This window comes from Sciurus carolinensis, chromosome 13, assembly GCF_902686445.1.
Source record: "Sciurus carolinensis chromosome 13, mSciCar1.2, whole genome shotgun sequence".
Classification (NCBI taxonomy): domain Eukaryota; kingdom Metazoa; phylum Chordata; class Mammalia; order Rodentia; family Sciuridae; genus Sciurus; species Sciurus carolinensis.
The window spans coordinates 77057934-77073792 of NC_062225.1; positions in this window are offsets into that span (position 1 = coordinate 77057934).

Genomic DNA, 15859 nt, shown 5'->3' on the forward strand with positions numbered 1-15859 from the left:
CTAGAGTTAGGGTGACTTAAAGCGGAGGGATGGGTCTCAATCCATACCCTGCTTCAAGCTGTCACTAGAAGCAGCTACACTGGGAAAGAAGTATAGACTCAGGCAAGGCAGCTTTTGTGGCTGAGAGCAGTTCACAGAAGATTGCCAGCTGAGAGCCCAGAGCAGCCAATCCTCCTTGCATCTGGGGGAACTAGCAGCTGTCCTAGCCACAGCAAGGGCAGGTCCACGTTGTCCAGTGCGTGCATGATTTTCATCCTACCATGGACAGTCTGGTAAGATGACTCTATCTTTCATTCTTTAATTTTTTAATCTATTACATTGATGAATTTTTCTGCTGTGGCACCAGCCCTAACATCCTCAAAAAAAAAAAAAAAAAAAACCTTTTCTTGGGCAAGATTAAATCTAGACACACTGCTAGATTTGATTTGCCAATATTGTATTAGGATTTTTTCATCTATGTTCGTAAGTATGATCAGCCTATAATTATCTACTTCTCTACTTATCTAATTTTGGTGTCAAGATTAAATCAGTCTTAGAAGAAAAAAGTTGAATATTTCTTTAACCTTTTTTTCTTGTTCTCTGAAACTGGCTTGAAAGATTATCCCCCTTTGTGGCAGTTTAAAGAAAATTTTACCAGCAACATACTTTTGTCTTCTATTCCCACAGTCCTTCAGTTCCCTCTGATCCATGTCACTGTCCCCATTGACTGGACTGTATGGGGCACCTGCCTGATCAAGCTCTTTTCTGAGCATGGAATGTTCTTTCTCCAGGTATTAGTGTAGATAATTTCTTCCCTCCCAAAACTGCCTGCTCAGGTGAACCTGGTTTGCCCTCAGGGTAAAATCTCAGGCACTATACCCGCTCATACCCACCCCACTCCCTGTCCTGTCCTGCACTTTAGTCCTGGTACCCTGTTCTATTTCTTTCCAGAGTCCTGGATGAACTTAGCACAGTGTCTGACACATAGTCAGACCTCAGGGGACTTGACCAAAGAAAATGCCTTTGTTTTTTTCTATTTTTGCTATTACAACTCCATCTTATAGGGCATCTGACAGAGGATCCCCCTTCAGGGCCTCAATAAATATTTGTGGGTTAAAGATTTATAGAATGAGTGAATTAGTGATTTCTATGGAACAAAGGGGATGGAATTTCTATAACCAACAATTTAATGTCTTTAATAGTTATTGCTTTATAAACAAAGTTTTATTTTTCTTCTTAAGTCAATTCTGGTAATTTGTGCTTTTCCATAATATTGCCATTCCTTTATGTTGTGAAATTTATTGGCAAAAGTTGCTCACATTAACTTCATATAGCTTAAAAATCTCTTTTTAAAATATTCATATCCTGTTTTCATCCTTGATTTGTCTTTCTCTCAGCACCCCCCAACACCTCTTTGTCTCTCTCTCTCTCTCTCTCTCTCTTTCTCTCTGATCAGCCTTAGTTCAGAATAGTTTACTACATCACTGTCTTCAAAGAATCAGCTTCAAATTTGCTGAGTCTCTTGAATTTCTCTACTTTATTAATTTATGCTTTAATCCACATTATGTCCTTCTTCATTCTTTTGATTCATACTATTTTTCTTTTTCTAGCATCTTGAGTTGAATACTGAACTCATTTATTTTTAATCATCCTTTTTTAAAAAGTGCTTTTAATACTATAATGGATCGCTAGTTCCACTTACGCTACATCTCACAAGTGTTGATGTATGGTCATTTGTTGTCACTGAGCTCTAAATATTTTATAATTTTCATTGTATTTTCTTCTTTAATGCATTAGTTATTCAGGAGTATTTCCTTTTTACATATATATGGCTTTGGGGGGACTATCATTTTTTACAGAATCCTAATTTATAAGCCTGTAGACACAGTTCATATACCATATGGTAACATTATTTGAAATGTAGTAGGGATTATTTTATCATCTCTATGGTAAGAGTCTAAGATAGAACATTCCCTTCAATACTTGTATGCCTCAGCAAATTCTTATTTAACCCCACTCTTGGGTAAAAGTTTGGCTGCATATGAAATTTCAGATTGATAATGATTTTTCTTTAAGTTACTTCTTTCAGATGTCTGTGAGTTCTGGCAGCTAGTGTGGCAAAAAAACTGCTGTCACTTTTACTGTCTTGCCACCATAGTTAAAATGACTATTCTCTCTTATGCCTTTTAAGAGTTTCTCTTTATCCTTGAGCTTCTGAAGTTTCACTAAAAAATGTTTGGGTATGGGTTTATTTTTATTCATCCCCAGAGTTTCCATCTCTCCTTTTACATTAGCAATCTCATTTTGCATACTGTCTAATTTTTCCATTAAAGATCTTAACATATTAATCATAGTTATTTTAGAGGCCTTGTCTGATCATTCCAAAATCTCTGTCATATCTGATTGCAGTTCTGACGCTTGCTTTTCTCCTTCAGACTGTGTGTGTGTGTGCACGCATGTGTGCCTATGCACACGTCTGCTACCTTTTTGCAAGCTACCTTTTTGCAAGTCTTGTTAATTTTATTTTATTTTTTTCCCTGAAAGCCAGGCTTGATGTATTTGGTAATGTGAACTGCGGTGATGGAGTTTAGTGTGAGATTTTATGTTAATCTGGCGAGGAGTTGGGCTTTGTTTAATGTTTGCTCTTTGTGTAGGTGGCAGAGGTTCAGTTCACTCTAGTGTCCTTGTTTTGGTCTTCTCTCTTGACTTTGGGATTTGCTACATCCTCCTTCCCAGAGAGAATCTGTATCTTGCAGCTTCTTCAGTATAATCCACGGTTATTATATGGGAGCCTAGTTCATGTAGCTGCTGTGTGTGTGTGTGCGCGCGCGCGCGCCTGCGTGTGTATGCATGCGCGTGTGAAGGACTCTGTAATCTTCCGATTAAATTTCAGTGTTTTCCTGGGCCTACACTCTGACTTTTCTAGTGTTTCTTGGCTCCCATTCTCACAGGAGATGGGAAGGGAAAGAGTTGGAATGTTAGAAATGCTGTTCCCAGAGGCAGGTAAGAGCCTTTTCCCCTGGGATATAGGTTTCTGTCATGGAGAATGCTCTGGGCGCACTGAATACAGTGAGTAGTTTTCCCTACTTTGCAACCCGAGCAAAGGCTCTTCTTGGGCTCTTCACTGGGCGTACCTGGTGAGGTTCCTGGAGGTTAAGTCCATGAAGGTGTGGGCCCTCTTGGCCTGGGCCCCTGGGGTTTCTTAATCTCTCACTCAGCCTTCAGTCACTCTTGAAACTTTCCATTGACATAGTCCACATTTTAAGGTGGGGGTTTTCTCTAAGACCTCAGTTCTCTGAAAAGTACAATGAAGTAGTCGATTTTAGGTTTTATTTGTTTTTTCTTATATGTTTGGGACTAACAACTTGTAAGTTCCTTATATATCAGGCCTGGACATCTAAGTCATTCTGAATTTACTCAATTCATCTAGAATAGCAAGTCTAGCTCTGATTTTCAGCCTTGTGAAGAACACTTTCATTCCCCTGGCCCTAGTGGAACCCTGGCCAGGTCTAGGCAATAACTTTGACCTTGGTTTGTTGTCATTTTGTTGCTGGCTCATTAAAGTGTTTATCTTGTTTTAAGTTAGAGTTACTTAAAAACACATCCATCTTATATTTTATCTATCACTTGTAAGTTCTGTGTTTCATAGCAGGGGACAGAGTATGCACAAAACCAGATCCTATTGAATTGGGAATTTTGAAGTTTATTTTAACTTTAGCATTGAGTTTTGTACAGATTTGATGTAAATAATCCTGTGCATGCATCACATTTAGACTGCTTTACTAAAATTTTCCATGGTAGATAAAATTATCTCTTTAAACTATACTATGGAAAAACATTTTAAAATAATTATAATTTACTCAAAGTTTCTTCTACAGTGAAGAAATTATATCACGTTCTCCTTTAAGTTATCTTCAAATAACTCTATCACCAGAAATCCAATTTCTAAATATTGCAATAGCTGAAAGTTTTCCCATGCCTTTTGAAATTATAACAATGCAGAAAATACTCCCGTGATTGACCATTAAGTTATTTAAATGTCTGATATAATTTATTGAGTGGCAATATTTTTTGAAAATGAAAAGCAAAAAGAATCATGTTTACACAATGTTATATGTTCGCATGATATACCTTACACACTAAAACAAAGAAAATAAATAAGCTATTTTTTCAAATCTTTGGCATTGGTCGTATTAATGATGAAAAAACACAAATTTCTCTCCTTGTAAAGTCAGCTTGGAGTTATGAGTCCTTAAATATCTAGTAGATTTTTTTCAATCTGCCATTTCTGGATGCTGGGGCCAAAGGAGGGAGTGGGAGGAGTCAAGTTTGGAAACCTTGAAAAACTGGTTTTTAAAAATAATTCTTCTGTAAGTACTTTCACTAGGAAATAAAAATGATGTCTTGATGGTTAAAATGAGCATACACTTAAAATAATTGTTGTACTTATAGGCTGTCTTTTCTTAAATGTGAATTACCACCAAGAAAATGGTTGTTTTACCTTCCAGACAGGAAATCACAGGAATGGAAATGTTTCATTTGGCTGCTCTATTAGAGCCAAAATGAGTGTCGAAGCTTTTATAAGAGTCTGGGGCTCTGACATGGAATCCTCCGTCTTTCCATTTTAGGCCAAATTCTGCCAGGGAAGGTCAGACAAACCCTTCCTGGCCCTCCTGGGATTACTGACCAGTCATTTCCACCCATAGTCTTTTTAGAGTAAACAGCAGGGAATGAGAAGAGCCTCTGAACTGGTCAGTGTCTGTTCTGGATGTGCTAAGGGCATAGGAAAGTTGGCTCTTAGGAGACAGTATATGTCGATGTGGAGACACGCAGGCCACTACTTCCTTGCTTTCTCTCCTGCTTGGCCCCAGCCTGCTCACCAGCTGAACTCTATCCTGATGCTTATGAAGTCATCTCCAGGCAACTGTGCTATCAATGTGGCTATTTCGGGAAAGAGAAAGGGACAAAGGGATTTGCTCTTTTGCCAAGTGCATTGTTCTGGCATGAGCAGGCTAGGGGGAGAGATAAGGATGCTTTACTCTTTAAGTGCCTGCCTTTTCAGTGCAACACAAACTGCTGCTATTATTTTCTCTATAATCCACTTTGGTAAAGATACATAATAGACATTATATATAATGCATGTAAAAAGTCAGAAAATCAGAAAGTCCTCTGACAGTAACACCTTACAACCTGATGCTGAAAAAAAAAATATCCTTACAAGATGAACATAGTGCATTTCATAGAAATTGCTTCTTTAGTTCCCTAAGCTTCACTGGCAGGCACAGCATTTCATTACATCTCATATAGCGACTGATTGCTTGGGGCATCATATTCCTTTAAAAGTCATGCCTTTACTGCCTTTTCAGTAATTGCATTCTGTGTGTGCAATGATCTGAAAGCTATTTGAGAGGAAAGAGCATAATATTACATATATGTTAGAGAGAGGTGTCAAACCCTTACACCATTTTCTGATATTTGATTCTAACAGCACTGATTCAATAATACTATAAACGTTAATTTGTATTACGCTGGTTTGCAATTTTTTTTTAAGAAAACAAGCCTGTTTAAATATTTTATTCATGGTTAATTAGGTGATTGAAAGGATCGATTAATGGTTTGCCAAATAAATCTCTAAACCACTGCAATATTTCTTGCAAAACATCTAGTGGTCAATAAATGAATTAAAGAAGAAGATATTTAATGCTAAACAGAGAATGCATTAAAATACATTAATCTAGGAAAAACTTACACATGAAGAGCAAACTAGCAGCTTAGTACAGCCCAACGTTGACAGTCTAAAGGAGAAGTAGACAAGAGCAACCAAAGGACATGTGGCCATTACCAGTGTCAGCAGAGATAGGTCCAATTAATTTATTGACATAATTAGCACACAGTTATTAATAACATCACAGAAGCAGTCATCAAGTGAGTGTGCATGTACACTATCTGAATGAATTCAAAAGAACCCTGTACTTATCATAATTAAATTAATAGTTCTGGGAAAGCAACACAGACTGTGGAGGCCATAGCAATAGGCCAAAAGTTATGCATTCAATTTCTTTTCTCAACAAAATAAAATTGTCTAGAATTTTTACATCTTATCAAACTGAATCTATAGAATAGAAATCACTATGACCATCAGGATTGAGTGACCCTCTTTTAACTTTAGTATTTGTGAAACTACAGACCAAATTGCCTCTTGGTCTATATAAAAGAAAGAGGAAAACATAATTTTTAGTTGAAATTTGTGTCTTGGCCAAGCGTATTCTTTGTTTCTATATCTTTGCTCCCAGATCCACACAGAAAAATAAGAACCAAAAGAATTAAATTCCCTATTTCCTAAGCACTGTATAGAGAGTAAAAGCAAGGTCCAGAAAATAATCTCAAATATTGTTAAAATTGTAGATTTTTCATTTTTTCTCATCTCTTTCCTTTAGTTATGATTTTAATGCCATTTGATTCTATCCTGCACTGCTGTTATTTAGCTGATGGGAATGAATCAGATTATTCTTTAATCAGGGAGATGAACTTCAGGCTAACATAGCTGGTATATATTGTGCTTGCTACATTAGTCAATGGAATTTATAAACAAACAAACCCCAAAATTAAAAAGTAAATATTTCTTAGGTAAAAATTCAGACTTTCAAAAACAAGTGGAAATATTCTTCAGCATATACTTCCTGCAGGGGAAAAAAGTCCTTCTTGGAAATTTTGGAAGGCTGGGATCTACATGTAGTGGATAGCACTGTAAGTGTCGGTGGCTGCTGCAGCCGGTGGGGTGTTAGTTGTTGGCAGGAATTTTCAAGTACTGGCTGTGGATGTCTGGAAATAGAACACCATTAGTCCTAGTCAAATAGCTAGTGAATCAGGAAATTAAGAAATTACTTTCCTAGCTTGGTTTTTCCTTGGTTCTTAATCTCCCTAGATCTTTGAGACTGATGAAATCTATGCTACTTGTAGCAGAGCTGACATATTTATACCCAAGAGCAGGAATGAGAATACAGCTCTAATGATAATGATATTTATTGTGTGTTGACCATTTGCCTGACATTCTTCTAAACGCTCTACCCATTTAATTAATCCATTTACTACTCCTCAAAGCCCTCTGAGATAAATATTGTCTCCATTTTTACAGTAGAAATAACTGAAGTAAGGAGAGATGAAATTAGTTGTTCAGGTTCATGCAGCTAGAAATTGGGAAGCTGAGACCTAAGCAGACTAGGGTCTGTGCTTTTAGCTACTTTGCTACGTGGCTTCTATATCAACCCTGGAAGAAAGACAGCTCTTCTCAGACTGAATGTAAGAGTTGACATTAGCTCTTTGCCTCCCTTCTCCAAATCAAAATCAAGTAGTGTTCAGGGCCAGATGAATGAGGCCATCTTAAGTAATGGCGGGCAGGATAATAGAGGGAGAGACTTAAGATAGTCATCACATGCTGCATCTTCAAGACACCTGCATGTTTGTCTAGTCCACTGTCCCATTCTCTGGAATCTGTGAAGACAAAATCTATGAGTCTGAGGCGATTGATGCATTTATAATGACCCCACTAGAGAGAGCTCACCCTTGTCTATCCACCCCCTGATTTTTTCTCCTGGTTGTGTTAGACACCAGAAAGCCCAAGAACTTACATAGCTGCTTGGGTGTTGAAGGGATGAGTGAAAGAGGACAGCTCCTCTCTAGAATACTGAAGGGAATCATCTGGGGCAATAGTGAAAGTGAAGGGAAAACATGGGTTAGGATCTCAGTGGGACCACATGTCCTGTGAACATCATATGTCCTTACTGGGTACACTGATCAGCTGAGACCAGCATCAGGGAGTCTGAATTTTATAGAGCAGAGGACACAGCTGGATCTTGAGGACTGTGCAGTAACCAGGAGGACCAACCTTTCATTCAGCTTGATGGACTTTGGATAGTCCTTTAGGGAGCACAAAAGTGTACATCCTGTTCTCTTATGTGTTGCCCATTGTAGGACACTTCTCTTTCCTCCTGACCTATAAGCAAATCTCTCAATTTTATTAAAAATGCACATATATAGGTACTAAAAATTGGATTTTCTTTTTATTGATTTTTTTTTTAATGAAGTGTTATTTTCCTGCAGTGAAATGCAGATGCCCTGAGTGTGCAGTTTGTTCAACTTTGACAAATGCCTGTGCTTGTGTAGCCGACACCCTTGGTCATATACCCCTGTTCATAAAACATTTAAATTCTCTTATTCCCCTTCTCAGTTAGCCCTCCATCCCTCCCCACCCAGGCAGCTACTGTTCTGGTTTTTTTTTTCACCTTAGATTCATTTTGCCTACTCTAGAACTTCATATAAATGAAATCATTTATGATTTCTTTCATTCAGAATAATGTTCATTATGTTAACTCACATTTTTGTATCGTCCATTGTTTGTCCCACCTTATTGTTAGTAGTATTCCATTAAATGACTGTATTACAGTTTGTTGATGGACACATGGATTTTTTCCAGGTTTTGGCTATTATGAATCAGGCTGTTATAAACATTCTTGTATAGGTCTTTTGTGGACATGTATTTTCATTTCTGTGAGAAGAATTGCTGAATCCTATAGTAGTTGGTTTAGAAGCATAAATAGGACTTATAAGGCAGTAGGAATAAGATATTCCTGGTCAGGGGGATAATTTGAGCAAATGCAGATGGTGACACAGAGGTGTCAGCATTCAGCTCAGGACACAAGCAAGACTTATCAGGGGAGGTGGCAGAATTATCCAGGCATGACTGACACCTGTCCTGGTTCAGTTTACAAGAGTAAACTCTTATTCTTACTATTTATTTCATTACAAACACAAAATCACACAGACTTTCTCTACTCTGGGAAGTCTTCTATGATTACAATGCAGTGCCCATCAATAGAACCATGTTCTGTGTGGTGCCTGATCTCAACACCATTCTGGCTCTTGGGACGCATTCTTGAATGCAGTTTCTCTTACTTCTGGTAGGCAAATGACATGATGATGACCTTATACGTGCCTGCTCACAGACAGATGCTAGAACTCCCCAGAAGACATGGCTTTACCATTATTTAGCAGTAGGACATGTCTTTATCTTTTTACAAGGAATTTTTACAGCTTGCTGAAAGAAAGATCACTATCTTATGGGTTATGTGCCTTCCTGGGGCAGGACCACAGTGCTGGCCCTTGGACATTCTGGTGTACTGGGTGAACGAACACATCGTGAAGTGGTTTGGGGATGGTGTACCCTTGAGAAATAGGGTCTGCATTTTGATGAGAAATGTATACATGTTTTAAAGACTTTTGGTACAAATGACCAGGTTGTCCTTGAGAATGCTGAACTTTCCCTGAGCAGCAAGTAGGAATGCTCTTTTCCTCCAAACCCTGTGAAGGCTGCTCATCACCTACAGTGCTCATCACTCCAAACCTCACTTTACATCTCTTTCATTGGTTCTGTGTTTTGTTTTCTATCTTTTTCTGTTTCTTGGTTTTTAGTAGGTAGCTCTGGATGAACTTTCACCTTACTTTCTTTCCCAGCGCAAAGGGATCAGTACATTCTCTAGGGTGTCAGGGATGATTGATTTTTCAGATCTATCCCAAATGACTTTTAACGTTGTAACTGACTCCTTGGCCATTCCCTATTCTGCTACCATTTTTTTTTTTTTTTTTTTTTTTTTGTAATTTGAAGGAAACTTTAGGTTTATTTGTAAAGGAATAATTTAAAAACAAGTTGAAGTTGAGAGAGAAAGAATATGAAGCCTAAGAGACAAAATCAGACTGGACAACAGACAGAAAGGAGGAGTCGGGGGCAGCTGCTGGTCAATGACCTGCAGCTCAGTTCTTCTCTGTCTTGGAGATGATGTCATCACAGATCCTGACGGGTGTCATTTTCTGTGGTCTTCTGCTGGATGGTCTTCTCTACACAGTGATGCCCTCTGCTCCTTCCTCAGGCTCGCCTAGAAGGCCAATGGCTGTGCTTCAACCTTGCTCCAGACTTGAACCAGGTCTTCTTGACCCGTTTGCATGGGTCCTCAGCATTTGCTGCCTCTGTCCCTGCTCTTCAGTCCTTACCCTGCAGCCCTTGACACACTTGGTCAGTGTGGCTTCATTCTCATGGTGGCCTTCATTTACTTCCTTGTTTCTCCCACCCCGTGAATTGGTCAGAGAAGGACTTTTCCTAGATGTTAGGTCTGCTGTGAGCTGGTCTTTTTTCTTTCAGTGCCTCTGGGATTTCCATTTTGGAAATTCCTTCTGGTTCTCAGCCTCTCACCTCACCTGGTACTGGATCTCCTCCAACACGCCCAGGAGCTTCCCCAGCTGTGGGCTGTTGGTGTGGAACTCTTCACACTGGCTTTTCAGCTCCAGGCTTTCCTTGCTTTCTCCAGTTTTTTCTGAACTCTCTGAACAAGTTTTATGGACCCAGGGGCCCATGGACACATGGGACAAGTCTGGAGTGGAAAAATCCAGAGCTCCTGAGAAACAGAATCCCACTGGCTTCCTTCTGTGGGTATTTCCTGAGGAAAACTGTCTCCATCTTGCATTGCTGTTTCCATGGCCATGAGCACCAGGAATGGGTGGGCCCTGAGGTGTAAGCACTGATTCCTCGTGGCTCTCTGCTTCAACAAGGAAACTCCAGATAATCCACTCCATCTGTGGTACCGGAGCCTCTGCTGGACTTCCAGAACTCTCCTCCTGCAGGTCCCAGGCAGCTCCAGGCCTCACTGAGAGACAGGGGGGACCAGCTCCTGGGAATCTTGTTGCAGCTTAAGAATTCAAGACTTTCCTATCACAGGAAGCTCTCTCCACTGTGATGTGCTTCGTAGGTGAGTCCTTGGCTGCTGTAGTCCCAGTTCATTGCTGCTGGGCTGCAGGTCAGGTCTTCCTGATCTTTAGGGCTTTTGGGGACCAGGCTATTCTGCCATCAGATTCAGAACCATTTCCAGATGGGTTAAACTTTGTATCCTCCAACTTGTCCCAGTAGAGGCTGTAAGACCCCAGGGAGCAGGATTAGGAGGCTGGTTTCTGTCTCTGGCCTCAATTCCTCCTTATCCTACTGGAGGCTTTTTCCTCCTCACCTCAGGTCTCAGGGAGATTTGAGGCCAGGTTCTTGGTTAGAATCCAATGGAGATGCACCTTTCCTGGCAATCATGTAAAAATGATAAATAAATGAAATTCTAGCTTTATAGGCCCTCTGAGGAGTCAGCCACATGATCAACCAGTATTTTCATTCTGAGAACTTTGGGGCATGGTCTTTCCAGGGGGCTTATGGGGTGTGTGTAGGTCAAGGCTGGGCTCTGGGAAACCTGCTCTTTTTCCTTCTGGGGAACACACCTCATAGGACTGACTGGGCAGGTCTATTGGGGATGATCTTCTGAAAGGTCACCTCAGGCTCTGACCAGGAGGCAGTGGGCCTATCCTCTGCTTTGCATTGAGGGCTGATCCCAGGAGGGTCTTCTGGGATTTCAGATATTTTTTGTCATGCTTTTATCTAAGGAATGAGAACTAACATTTTCCTCCAAGCCTTGCTCAGAGCTGTCAGATGTGTGTCCTGGAGACACCAGTGGGTTTATCAAGATGGCCTAGGGGGAGCTCCAGGAAGCTGGGAATCAGGCTGCCAGTGCCCCCACCTGCAAAGGCTGGCTTTGAAACACTGCTTGTTTCTGGAGAGTTCCTTGGTAGTTTGTGTCCACTCCCTTGGTGGGCTTGTGAATCTCTTTCTGTGTCTAGATGTGGCGAGTTTCTAATGCAAGAGTATTCTCAGGAGCAGAGGAGTCTCACAATTTTTGGTCAGAATAGGACTTAAATCCTGTTCAGCTGTGGGTCCCACAGAGTTGTGTGAAAAATCACCCTTGTGGCTTTCACTGGGCTCTTGTGTGGCAAGTTTTCTTTCTGTCACAAAGAACAGACAATGTTTAGGTAAATCATGGTGGTGAAAACAGGAAGGCCCAGTTTTTGTCACAAGTGACACTTTTGTTCTTTAGGATCTGCAGACTCATTCTGCCCACCAGCTGTCAGTCTCGCCCCCAACCTGCCCCCAGCCTGCTCAGTTTTGGTAAATTTACTGTTGGAGCTTGGGGTCTCACAGTTTCCCTAAGACACCCACATCTCATATTTTCAAAGAGCAAGTTTTTACTTTCACTTCATTGACTCTCTTCCCTTTAGGAATTAATTCATGATCTCATAGCAAAAAAAAAAAAAAAAAAAAGTAAAGTCAGAACTAGAAATTAGCTTTCCTCCCCAAAGCTACAGAAAGAGGATTGGACTTTGTATGTGAAATTAGGGATTTACGATAGATTTCTGGCCAGTACTTATTGCTCCCGTGTTAATTTTCTAGAACTGCCATAACAAAGAATGACAAAATAGATGTCTTAAAACAATGGAAATTATTGTGTTACAATTGTGGGAGCTTGAAGTTCAGTCTCACAATCAAGATGTCAGCAGGGTCTTACTGCCTGTGAAGTCTTTAGGGAAACTTCTGGTAGTTTCTGTACAGTCTGTGACATTCCTTGGGTACAGCGGCATTACTTTCCAATCTCCACCTTGGCCGTCTCATGGTGTTCTGTGTATCTCTGTGTCTTCATGTGGCCATCTCATAAGAATAGCAGTCATATTGGACAGAAGCCCATTTTACTCCTGTATGACCTCAATACATTTGCAGCAGCCCTATTTTCAAATAAGGCTGCAATTTGAGGTTCTTGGGCATAGAATGTGTATTTACAGTTCAACCCATGACACCCTAGAATAGGCAATTTCTCTGGCAGTCTTTACCAATGGGACTGCTCAATCTTCTGTTGTTGTTGGAGAGTTTCTAGAATGGAGATTGTCCCATGTCCTGGGAGGCTGGCTTTATGACTTTGGAAGAATAGCAGACCTGAACTTAATGTCTGATGATCAGCCATGAATCTGTTATCATCTTTTTCTCATTTTTTCTCTAAACAGTTGCTTCTAATTATGCCCCTTTGATGTTTACACCTCTCAAATATCTTGAAACTGAGACCATTTCCATTTCTCACACTTTCAATGGTATTAGCACAAGCTGAACAAAATTCAGTCCTTTTAGGCCTTTTTGACTCGTCGGATCCTGTAGCACTGTAATAATTGTAAGTTGTTCTTTTTCTTTGGTTTTCTCCTCAGTTGGCAGCTTTCCTAGCACTAAAAAGTGTCACCTGGTACCTGACATGGTGGGAACAGAGATGTGGCCGCCTGTGTTGCTTGGGAAGGGCCTCTTGACACATTAAATCCATACAGACGCTGAGTGTCCGTGTCAGCAACTTTGGCTTTAGTGTCACCAGGGAAATCTGAGTTTTGTTTATAGCTTTCACTTGTGCACTTTGTTTCTCCATTTCTTTCACAAAACATGACATGGAAAGAAGCCCATGTTTTTGCACCTTTTGTATAAGCTTTTTGGTGATTAAAACCCTAGGGTGTTGAGTTAGTGTAAATGTTAAGAAGAATGTGTACCTAGAGTACAGTAAGAGCTTTCTCTCTACATTACAAAAAAAAAAAGGTGTTAGAATTTGAATAAGGCTGGATTGGAAACCCTGGGAAGCCAAGACCCTCTGATTATAGCCCATGCAGTGATATTGTACGTTTTTCCCAATTTTGATGTGTTAATGCCTCCACATAATTTCTAAGAAAAAGCAGGGTGGGAAAAGAGTCATTTCTCTCTCAGGCCTCAGGAATTCTGGAAATTTAGTGAACAGTATCTATGAAAATGTAGGTGTGTTTTAAGTGTGTCTTTTTAATCTGAGGCTTTGACATCTTGGGCCCTTGCTCATAGTGGGAGGGACTGCTCCTCCCAGGGTTAATTCCTGAAGACAGCAAACAACTAGCCCATCAGAAAGTGTGGCTTTGATCCTGAACTCTCACCTTCAACTCCCTCCTTTTCCAGGGTCTCTCTTAGGGTGGAACCTCTCTGTTCCTGCCCTAATCATCCCAGGGGCAGATATCAGGGGACTCAGATGACTGGCAGCAGCCCCTTAGCACTAGCTGAAATTATTCAAGCTAGCTAATCCCAAATGTGCTTCGCCTCATCGCTTGCCTTGTTTGCTCCTTGCACAGAAATCACAATAAAGGATTTCACTCATGTGTTGTCCTGGTATCCCTGCCTCCTTGCCAAGCCTGGTGCTATTCTGTGTGGCCCTGCATGCTGGACGGGGCCTCTTCTGTGTGTAAACAAGCTCCTTCCTTCCTTTAGCGTCTGGGTGTCCTACTCTACTGTACTAGATTAAAACAACTCCTGAGCATATTTGAAACAGGATACAAATAGATGATCTCAAAAGTTGCTGTATGCTAATCACTTTGCAGTATCCTCATTGATTACAGCCAAGTCAGGCACTCATCAAGGGTGACTTTGACCGGGCCTTCTCAAATGAGAAAGGGACCCAATATGTATGCTAAGCCTGGTGTCTGTAACAGGAAATCACTGAGGCTTACTGGCAGGCTCTTCCAAAGGAGGCAATGTGGCATGGAGGAAGTTCTTTCTGAATTCCATGGTCTTGGTCCATTTCTCTGGCTCCTAGCATCTGCTTTTAGCAATGTTTGCTTCTGTTTTGTTCTCCTTTGAAACTATTCATTCTTGGGCTGAGACTCAAACAAAGCAACCTGGGTATGCAGGGGACAAATGTTAAGAATATCCTCATGTCAGGATCATTCAAGGGATGACACCCTTGCCTTCCCCTATTCTAGACCTTAACTCATATAGCTGGAGGGATCTAAATCTATCTTAAAGTCTCCACTTTGATTCTGCAGTGTGCTTTTGTGCTGAGATAAATCATCATGTCTAATGGTCATCAGAATAATTCAGGAATTAAATTAAAACTGGACACGAGTCTTGCCCTCTAATACATATTAGGTGAATATTAATAAGATTGGACATGTTGCTCATTCAAATACAGGCAATGGAGTCTCTGCTCTAATACGATTTTGGGATCATGGTAGCAAAAGATAGAAGGGTTCTGGCATCAGTCTTTGCAGATGGAACTTGTTAAGTGATAAAATTGTGTGTAGCAAAGAAATTGGTAGTCAGCCTTCCTTTGTGTTGTACAGTACATTTGTGCCCTGGTTATGCGGAGCCTTATGTGACACTAATTGTTTGCTTATGTGTCATCTTTTTTTACTTCAAGGGCAGAAACCATTCTCAGTCCTCTCTCTTTCTTTAGGATCTAGGACATAGCAGTCACTCAAAAATACACATCCAGGGAAAGCTCTTATGAATGAAGCTATTTTTAAGCCATTTTAGAAATACCCTTTGGCCCTGTGATTCTGTAAAGTGGTGGTGACTACAAACACAGGGCTACTACCTACAAGTTCACAGTATAAAACCCATCTTTTCAATATGACTATAAAGTTCAGGGTGGGGGTTGGGAGTGATATATTTTCTGCTTTGCATATAACAAAATCCAAATCACCTAACAAAAGGTTGTGACTTTATTCATTGTATTTCACCTTGGGGAGGGGGGGAAATCTACAAAACTATCAATTTGTGAATATTTAATTCAAAAGTAATATGTATTCTGAATTTTGTGCAGTTAGATATCAACTGAACAGACGGGGTACCTCCCAATTTCTATTTTTAAACTGAATTTTGGTCTTTAGGAGTGGTTGCTTTGCCATTATGCATATCTTTTATGTTATATTTTTAAATTGAGTAAAGGAATATATGGAAGGGTAAATGACATAGTCCTCGGATTTGAATGCGATGCTTGAACAAAAGCTATCATATTCACAAAATGCAGTCGAGCGTGGGTCTACTTATCTGGCTGTGCAAACTTATGAGCCTGATAACAATGGCAATGAGACATTTTTTGCATGAGTGACTCTTCAGGGATTCTTTTAACAGCCATGGTAGGAGGCTTGCACTTGGAGATCAGAGTTTTTGCACTCAATAAACCTGTACTTTTTAGCT